Source organism: Pinus tabuliformis, chromosome 7 (assembly GCF_031772625.1).
Source record: "Pinus tabuliformis cultivar Carrire ecotype Pingquan chromosome 7, CPIR1, whole genome shotgun sequence".
NCBI lineage: Eukaryota > Viridiplantae > Streptophyta > Pinopsida > Pinales > Pinaceae > Pinus > Pinus tabuliformis.
Genome location: NC_142293.1, coordinates 1717225854 through 1717236544, shown reverse-complemented (window position 1 = coordinate 1717236544; position 10691 = coordinate 1717225854).

The following is a 10691-nucleotide window of genomic DNA, read 5'->3' as shown; positions in this document are numbered from 1 at the left end:
AAATCAAGAGTGAACTGGTTAAGAGAAGGGGAGTGCAATACCTAGTTTTTCCACAAGTCCATGGTCCAACACTACCAGAACAACAGAATCTTCTCCCTAAAATATGAAGAGGGGAATCGTAGAGCATAACATGAGGAGATGGAGGGGCTCCTAGTAAACCACTTCAAAGATCTCCTATCAGAACCACAAGAAGACAGAATGGAAGTAATTCAAAGAATTTCTCAACATATACCTCAAAGGGTCATGCAGGAACAAAACCTTGCCTTGATGAGAGAAGCTACGCTTGAAGAGGTGGATGAAATCGTCAAGGGTGTGAAGAAAAATAAGGCCCCCGGTCCAGAAGGGTTTATTGCAGAATTCTACCAAGCCACTTGGCACTTCATGGGAAGAGACATTCTAGAAGTCATGGAGGAATCAAGGCAAAATCAAAAGTTATGTCCCAGTCTAAACTCCACTTTTATAACTCTCACTCCCATGACATCGAAATTGGAATACCCTCAGGGATTCTACCCCATAGCCCTATGTAATTTCATTTATAAAATTATAGCCACTCTGATTAAAAAGTGACTAAAACCTCTTCTGCCAAATATCATATCCCCAAAGCAGACAGGATTTGTCGAGGGAAGGAAAATATTGGACAGGATGGTAGCCTCTCAAGAGGTAGTTCATTCCCTCAAGGAAAAAAAGCTAGCTAGAATGATGATTAAGCTTGATCTATCAAAGGCCTACGATTGGTTAAGTTGGGAGTATCTGAAGAGCATCCTTATAGCATATGGATTTAACCACAAATGGATAAACTGGATCAGTGCCATGATATCCACCCCTGTCATCTCTATTCTATTGAACGGGAGCCCTACCCAAACCTTTAACCCTACCCGGGGGCTGAGACAAGGTGATCCATTGTCACCCTTCCTGTTCATTATTGTTGCAGAAGGTCTAGCCAGATACATAAAAAACGAAGCCCAGGAGTCTACGATTAAAGGCCTTAGGATATGGGGGAATGACCTTTCCATAACCTACCAACAATTCGTTGATGATATCATGTTTTTTTTCCAAGTATTGCTTAGAGAAGCTTGCAGAATCAAAGAAATCTTGAACACCTTCATGATGGTGTTGGGGACCCAAATAAACAATGAAAAATCATGTACCTTCTTCTTTAACACCTAAGGGAATGTTAAGACCTATCTTGCTAGGATCCTGGGGTTCAGTATAGGAAAACTCCCCACTAAATACCTGGGCATGCCTCTATCGGAAAACTCTCTAAAACTATCAGGATGGCAGCAAATCCTTTAGAAGCTACAAGGAAGGTTGGGAAGTTGGGCCTTTAGATTCCTTAACCTAGCAGGCATAATTGTCCTCCTCAAAGCAGTGCTTCAGTCGATTGCCATATACCATCTATCAGGCATGGCGGCCCCTAAGGGGGCATGCACCAAAATGGTTGATATCTTTAAAAAATTTCTATGGGGAGGGGCTCAACAAACAAGGAAATGGGCCCTTATATCTTGGCAGAGATTGATAGAAAAAAATATGGAAGGAGGGCTTGGCCTCAGAGACCCATACACTTTAAACCAAGTAATGGGAGCTAAATTATGGTGGAGATGGCTGGGGGGAGGAAGGGACTTATGGAAACAAATATGGACAAGAAAGTATAACATGTCGGAGAGAACTGAGGACATACTATGTTATAGAGACCCACCCAAAGGATCGACAATATGGAACTTGTTAAGCCAAAATAGGGATCTTATAAACCAACATGCTTTTTGGAAAATTCACAATGGTATAACAACAAGATTTTGGCAGAACTCATGGCAACAAAGAAAAAGACTAATAGATAGGCAAGACCTCAGAGACATATATAGATTTACCAATGATAACAACATCCAATATGTAGAGAAATTCTGGAAAGAGGAGTAAGGAACAAGGAATTGGAGGAGATGGAAGAAGAAGGAAGATTGGGGCCAGGGTATAAAGACAGAGCAATGGGTAGATTTTGAAAAATAAATGAGATCTAGACAAATCATGATTAGGAATGACCCAGACATTCTGAGATGGAGCCACACCATGAAAGGTGCCTTCACCAACAAAGAATTGTATGGCATGAGAGCAGAACAAGCTCAAGATGGACAAGGACTTCTCTGGAAAAAAATCTGGAAGGGGGGGTAGTGGCCAAAGGTGGCCCATTTCCTATGGTTGGTATGCAAAGGGAGGATCCTAACCTGGGACCAACTTCAGAAAAATAGAATTCAGGGCCCATCCCTATGCTGGATGTGCCAAAAAAACAGAGAGGATATGGAGCATATGCTAAATTCTTGTCTGTTTGCAGAACATAAATGGAGTCAGCTACAAGGAGTCTTCGAAAGGATGGATCAGGACTGCCATAGCATAAAGGAAACAACCCTTCTATGGTGCAACAATATTTTCTCAAGTCCAATATTGAACCGAGCATGGAGACTGGCCTTAGGTTTAAACGTATGGGCCATATGGAAAGAAAGAAACCGCAGAGTTTTCAAAAATAAAATATCAAACCAAGATCAGGTGTGGGAAGGAATAACTAGAAACATTAGGGAGACTATATTAGCAGAAAAATGGAGCCCTAAAGATTGGCAAGTTCCCCCCAGGAAGAAAGAATCCTTTGAAACTTAACATAACAATGGAAATGTTCACTCCAAGTTCTTGGAAAAAAGATAGGATGGATATAAGTTCCCCGGTTCAATTCACTACCCCCAGAGAAGGTTTCATAAAACTTGATTTCAATGAGGCTTCAAAAGGGAACGCAAGAGTAGCAGGCCTTGGTGGCATCTTCGGAGAAACTCAAGCTAGCACGTGGCTTATTTATGTCAAATCGTGTGGGATAACAAGAAACAATGAGGCAGAATTTGCTACAGCGGGTCAAGGACTTCGAATAGCTGTAAGAATGGGATATCGAAATGTCGTGGTGGAAGGAGACTCTAGTCTAGTCACAACCACCTTGGTGAAACTAAAAAATGGCACATCATGGGACAAATTAAGCCAAAGTTGGAGGACATCACGCCTTATACAAGAGATAGGGGATCTCATTCACGAGTTCGACTATATAATGGTCTGACATGTAATAAGGGAAGGGAATAAAGTGGTTGACTTCCTGGCCAACTGGGGTTGTAATCAACAAAATGGTTCGCTAGAAAAATTATGACCAATACAGCCCAGGGATGATAGGTTCAAAGCTCTGGAGGAAATATTGGCCCAAGATCGCATGAAAATCTAGGAAAATGGGAATCCAAACAACCAAAACCCCGATCAGGGTGTGTGGCGAAGGATGGCAGGGATAATGAACAGTTATGAGGAGTAAAGGAAGGGTACCACCCACTGCCCCCCACATTCTCATTGCGATGGGTACGGTGGCCCTTCACATGAATACATGCAAGGGTGGTGGGAATGGTGGAAGGCATGGCAAGGAAAAGGCGGGAAGTGTAGCAGGTAAGGTAAGACAGGGGAGTGGAAATTGTATTGTTGTTTGTGGAGTTAAGGTAAGATAGGGGAGTGGTAATTGTATTATCGTTTGTGGAGTTTGGAGTTGGATAATTGGATCAAGGAGGCGCAGGCACCGTCAATGACATCTGTAGAGCGAGCATGGGTATGTATCTTGGTCCTGCAACCCTCTTGCAATGGAAACATGGTTTGTTTCTTGCTGGAGGGATCGGGAGAAACCTGGGGGGGGGATTGGGGGACTTGCTGGGGAAAGTGTCACAGGTATTGTATGGCTGTTGTCTGGTTCTGCATCTTGGTTTTAAGGCATCCGAGTATTTATGTAGCCAGTGGCCGGGAAGCCCCTCCTGAGAGCTACATTGTGACCTCGCATGATAACTAGGGCAGAACGGTAGAGGTTGTGTACTGGGGATGGGTAGACTACAAGGAAAGTAGAGGAGCGACATAGTTTCGATGGGCAGAGGGGAATGGAATGTCTCACCTGAGCATGAGGAATCTTGCTTGGTCGAGAGAAGGGATTGTCAACCATTCTGGGTATGAGTGACATTGGGAAGGGGGAAGTGAGAAGCATGCCAGGATAAGGAGGCTGGCCTCATCTTCCAACCGGGCTGTCACCCAACCTGTGTCCTGCTTCAAGAGTAAGTGGGCTAGGAAAAGTATTAAGGAGAACATCGGCAATGAGATTCAAAGCTAGAGGTTAACACCTCGTTCCTGTGAACAGGTCTTGAACGGAATTTTGATGGCTCGTCTTGCGAGAGGAAGAGGTCGCGACAGATGTGGGAGGGAGCCTACAAAGGCCAAAGATCTGAGCACTTCAGAACTGCATAGAGGAAGAAAGTTTGTTGAACACCTCATTAGTAAATTCGTTGTGGATTACCGAGAGGGAACGGATGTAGGCATCTGTAATCTATTAGAAGAATGGGAGGAAGAAATTAAGCAACACAGTGAGATAGAGGAGGAGATAGAGAACTGCAAGACCTTAGTCCCAAACCCTGGGAATACCAAAGGAAGAATAACTCAATTTAAGTAGACCCTTTATCTCTATTGGCTTATGAAAAGCCTGCTCGAGAAGGCCATGGAACAAATATTAGTGTGGATGGCTCTGTCCCTCCAAGACATGCCTAATTACAAATAGGATTTGCAGTGAATCCAATTCTAGTTCCATAAGAAGGACATCCATCTGGATAGAATCCAAAGGCACATCACATGCATCATCGAATTAACTTAGATTCCTGGTGAAACTATCAAGGATTCGGAACCGGTCGAATTGACATCGGAAGAGTAGCAGGAATAGTTATTTAATCTGATCTCTTTTTGTTTTATGCGGGTAGCATTTACTTTACATTATGCATGCTTATGATAGATAGACATATAGCATTTTGTCATGAAACTAAGACATACTTAGCTTGGTTAAAAAGACTGAAACTTTATTGTTTTTGGATGGCTTATAACAAGGATAGGTGGCCAACAAACTTTGTTTCCCAATGGGCAAGTTGAGGCCACCTATCTCATATATGTGGTGTAAATTCACCGTTTATAAATAGAAAATGAAGTATCCTGCCAAGCTTAACAAAAAAATAATTGCAAATAATCTTAAGAGAAATACAAGAACCAAATATAGAATCTTAAGATCTTTATTAATAAAAACTCTTGAGCTAGGGTAACACCATACAAATACTCCTTAAGGAAGGAGATCACTCCACAAGTCATCGCTTGTCAATACAAAACCAATACTTGACATGTCTCAATGGAGAGTCTCTAGCTTCTATGTAGGCTTCATACATACAATACCATGGGTAATAACCATGGGTATTTCAATATCATATATCCAATACTATGGGCATATCACATTATTTGCTAACTACTTGTGGTCTCTTGCATTATGCAGGTAGAACACTTTATTTACTAACTATGGCCCATTTATTTATTATCCTTACATCATATTATTACTTTGGGTACCTCCATATTATCCCCCTAGGTATACTACATTTCACATTACTTCAATCTACAATTGAGCTTCCCCCCAACAACATTTTGTGTTTATGATTAATAAGTTTAGAGAGAATTTTTTGTAGCTCTCTCTTTAGTTTTCAAAAAGTAATAATTTATGAAAATCAATGCTACTAGAAATATTCTAACATTGAGATCTAGCGTGAGCATAAGCAAAGTATTATAAGATAAAGTGTTTTCATCAGTGTAGATGATTTTCATGGAGCTCATTACTTGATTGTTCAAGATGATTCTTTAGGATTCCAAGGATATCACCACAAGTGATTAAATAATTTTTTGCATTGGGAACTTTGAAATTGACAACAACATATTTTTTAATTGACAATGTTAGGTATTCATATAAAGTGTTAAAATATGTGATAGGTAGTCTTATGTCACCATTATGCAAGGTGTAACCATTTGTGTTACCACAATTCACAATCTTTCATAATGTTCTTCAAAGATCCTTCAAGGCATTTGTTTACCACTTTGTCCATTTCTCATTGGATTGTATTCAATATTTATTGCTAATGAGGTTCCCACTTGGTGAAACAATTCCTTTCAAAAGCTGCTAGTGAATTTTGAGTCAATAATTTAACTGGATTTATCTTTTTCCTAGATCCTCAAATGGAGTGAGCATATTTTGTTAATCACTTGGTGACTGTAAATATGATATTTGTTGTCTCTTTATGGACCACCACTCCTCTTGGAAATATGTGCCAAGGACCCTATTGAGGAAAACCTATAACTCATCTCAAGAGAGTAAACACCTTCCAACCTTATCCATCAAAGAAGGAACTTCTAAAATTATTGGGGTCTTGGTTGTATTAGATTCTCTAATCAAGCTTTAGATTTCCTGTTGTACCCTCCTCTTCTTTTCCCTGAAGCCTTACATGAAAAAGGGGGTGAGGTGCAAAAAATAAAAGAGTTTGGGGCCATTTTCGGAGAAGCAGATGATCTCAAAGACCATATCAAACCCTCTCAATCAGAAAGTGCTCTAGAAAATATTTCCAATAGTATAAGGAAGTCCGAAGTTGGTCTCCTGGATAAAAATATAAGGGTAGTCAAAGCTTGACCCATAAATGTCAAAATCTCAGAGACCCTATGACCCTAGAATCTCATAACTTGTTATAAATTCAATTTCAAAAGGCTTTCAGGGACCAGGGATCCATCAATTGTCAGAGTCGGGGTCGTCTATTGACGTGACTCTGTAACACAAATTGGAGGCTTAGACCCCATGACCATGGAACCTCGTAACCTTTTGTTAACTCAATTTTCGAAGGCATTAGGATTGAACCATGTATAGAAGGAATTGCTCGCATAAAAAAGCACTAGGGACCCTTCTCTCTCTCCTCTGATCGGACAGGTGGAAAAATATCATTAGGAAAAGGTGACACCAGCAACAACCCACTGGGATGGGGACATATGAAAAACAGTTTTGAAGATTTAAGGTACCCAAAGGACCCTTATATGGATGGCACATGGATTAATCACACGTTGACATGTGGCTTGGTTGACCTCATCATAGTAGTACACCCTAGAGGGTCGGAACCCTGTAACAATTTCAAATTATGTTTCAAAAGAAGTGAGGCTTTCAGGGACCAAGGGAAAAAATCACCGTCATCTGGGTTCCAGCATAGCAGTAAGCGGTGCCATTTTTTTGGCACGGAGGAATCACCAAGTGGTAGTGGGTCTTCCCCATTTCTCAAATGGAAAGGACTAAAGGGCGGCCACCTACAGAGCAGATCATCATCCTTCTTGAAGCCACCTCACCCAGGAGAAGCTCCAATTGGTAAACAAGCGCAGTCATTAAGCTGATGCTTGCCCCTGGAAAGTTAGAGTCAACAAAATGTATAGTGCAAACCAATGGTTGTGACTAATTTTGGTGGATCGAGCCTTACCGCCAACTCCACCCAGGCACCTTGCTAGAAGAGATAAAATGGGCCTGCCACCTATCAAGGTAGTGCAATGACCATGTCAACAACAGGGATCATTATCAGGTGAGTGTGGCAAGCGAGTGTGAGACTATTTGATACATCACCCTCCTCCCTTGTCCTCCACCCAATAGAGTTCCTCCACATGCCTCCTCGCCCCATGCCATATCCTCCCTTTCCCACCTAAAATCCCCACAAACCGATAGTTACATCCCATGCATCGACTATTGCAATCAAAATTTTTCTATTTAAAACCATTCTATGTCAATCCATTCCATCTCTTTGCAACTAACTCCAATCAAATTCCAACTAGACTGAAGACTTTCATGCACTCACAATGTTCTATTCCCTCCACTAACGAGGAAATCCTCTACCTCCCTCATCAGGAAGAAATGAAGAAAATGAAGGGGAAGTTGAAAGCCCTTGTGTAGCAACCCACTAGCCCATTTAGAGAAACCATTGATGAAAAGTTACCAGGGGTGAGACTATTTTCAGACATTGTATGCACCAGGGATTCAGGGCATTCCTTGTGGGAGGAATTTTACAAGTATTTTGAAGATGAGGGTCCCTAAGTGACTGTCGGAATAATCTTCATCAATGATGAAACCCCCACCTTAGATGAAACCCTACAAGACACGAACAATTACTTCATGCACAGAATTAGAGAGAGCCTCACATTCTTGCTTACACGGACATGGTTAGATGAGGTATTGAAATGATGGATATCACAAAGAGGAAGTTCCACACCATCAAGGGCACCACAACTGATTTGTTTTCATAAAAATCCTTTCTAGAGATGTACCACTTACCAAACCCTCAATGCGTCTATGAAAAAAATTATGTGGATGACTTATGTAAAAAGAATGAGGATCCAATTGACTCCATTAAAGACTAGAGGAGTGACCCGAACAAGCACAAAAAGGAGCTAGATGGTAAGTATTCCATACGTTCACTAGCTTCTCCTTTTAGTTAAGTAGTTTCCATGCTCTATAGGCTACATGCGTTTCCAAAAGTGTCTAAATTCCCCAATGATTGGGTCCCTCTAGTTGATGGATCTTTCGAGGGCTACATCTTCAATTGGGCCACCATTTTATCAAATAATCTAGCCAAACACATTCTATATTTCCACTCTTCCCGTATTGTCCGGGAGAACAAAATCCATTCATTTTATATGTCAGCCTATGTCATGGAATCCCTCTATTATTCCCTTGACTTTCCAGCCATGGGATGGAAGTGGACCATCTTTGATCCAACACAAATTTACATTTATCATGGTATACTTTGTGAGACCAATTATTTTTTTCATTTCTATCAAATCTATCACTCGATCATGGTCCCAATCTATGAAATCATATTTGAAACTAAGCCCCCGAGAATGTCCTGGGAAGATATGGAAGACCCTAGGAGGATTTGGAATTGGTTTGGTGAAGAATCATTCACCTACATCAGAGTCTTGGGCAGTCATGCACCCCCACATGTCTTGCCACTATACATCCCAGACAAGTTGTTGTGTAGGTAGGTGGCATACCAAACAGTTAGTAACGAGATTACCAAATCCTTAGAAGATTCCAAGAAGAAGGCGTGGCCTCAATTCCCCTCGACTTTTGGAATCTTCTCTTTGGCCAACTTTGGGCATGCTGAAAAGGAACTAAATCTTGTTGAGATATTAAAGTTGGCAACTATTCCGATTGGGCTTTATGACCCATATGGAGTGGCAAAGCAGGTAGCCGTGAACTCTGTATCAGAAGGTTCCTCCACGAAGAAAACAAGTTTGACAAGTTGTTTGCTAAAGTAGGTTCCTATGATTTAGTTTTGAAAAGGGCGAATGAGGATTTTTCATTCCAGGAGTGAGAACAGTTCCTCGAATTTAGAGATGCAAGACTGCCCCCCTGCCATTATATTTTTTGTAACTTCCTCTACAATGGAAAATATATCTAAATGATACCTTGGTATCTACTTAGTAATGGAGTTCCTCCCAACCATTGGTCTCTCCCCAACAAAAACAAATAACAACAACTAGTTCTTTAGATCCTGAAGGACAATTGCATACAGTGGACCCGAACTTGGAGCAAGTCTAGGAATAGTTTGATCAGACCCTCAAGCAATCTACGAAAGGGGAAAGACGGAAAGAGGTCTTAGAGGGAGAAAATATTTTCCAGCAGTAGACTCCATTCAATATTCCACCTTCTCAGAAGCACATCAGGCTAGAGAAATCCACAACTGAGAAGACACCAATGGTTACCTGACCTGAACTAGAGATTATCCCAGTTAATCCTACTTTAGAGATCTTCCTTGACATTAAAGAGATTCCCCCAATGGATATTTTTTATAGCCCTGTGCATAAGGTAGTGGTAAAGAGAGGATGGAAGAAGAGAAATATAGTCGTGTCCCAGGCCTTAGTTTTAAGGAAAACCTCCCAAGATTCCCTCCTTGAAGTCCTATGAAAAGGTACTTCAGTTTCCCCTACTGAGGAACTTGGAAAATTAACTCAGTCCATAGTTTCGTATGCTTTTTCCACCATGGAAAAAGCCATGGAAGTTCAAGAATTGCTGACAGAGAAGCATGAGAATATTTCCTCCCTAGAATGGGAACTCATCAATAAGAAGGATCAATTGGGAGCACAGTGTTCAATTCCCTTCAAATTCATCATGAAGAGGATATTAAGGCTAAGGATAAATAACTTCGAGAATCCCGTCAAAAGATAAAGCAATTACAGGGGGGGCCTTCAGCTGAAGGATTTCAATTAGGAGTCCCATGACTTGAATGTATGACTACAAAGGCAACAAAGATTGTTCTGTGAGAAGTTGAACTTGATACAGGAACAATGCAGTTTGGGAAATGATCTGACTGATGAATTAGTGGAAATGATTTCATGTTTTGATGAAGATAAGAAGGACCTTATTGAAATGTTAGAATGGAAAGACAGTGTCGAGCAGAGGAAATCCCACTTTCCTAAAATTGATGCAATGCATAAATAAGTTATCCTTAAGGGATGGACGACCCAGATACGATCAATTAAAAAAACATCATTGATGTATGTGAGATGTAAAATGCCTTGTTGGAACCCATTAATGATTCCTTACTTGAATTGAATCAAATCTCAAACTGTCTCAAAGATTCCCTGCCAAATGTGGAGAGCCTACTTAGGAATTAGCTTCAACAGTGGGTTGAGTTCACATAGAAAGTTAACCAGCTCAGCAAAATTGATCTCGAAGCTAATTGGCACTTTTTGGTCAAACCCCACACCAATTGGTTGGTTTTGAAATCACTCACCAATATCTCCACTCAGATGTTGCCACCATT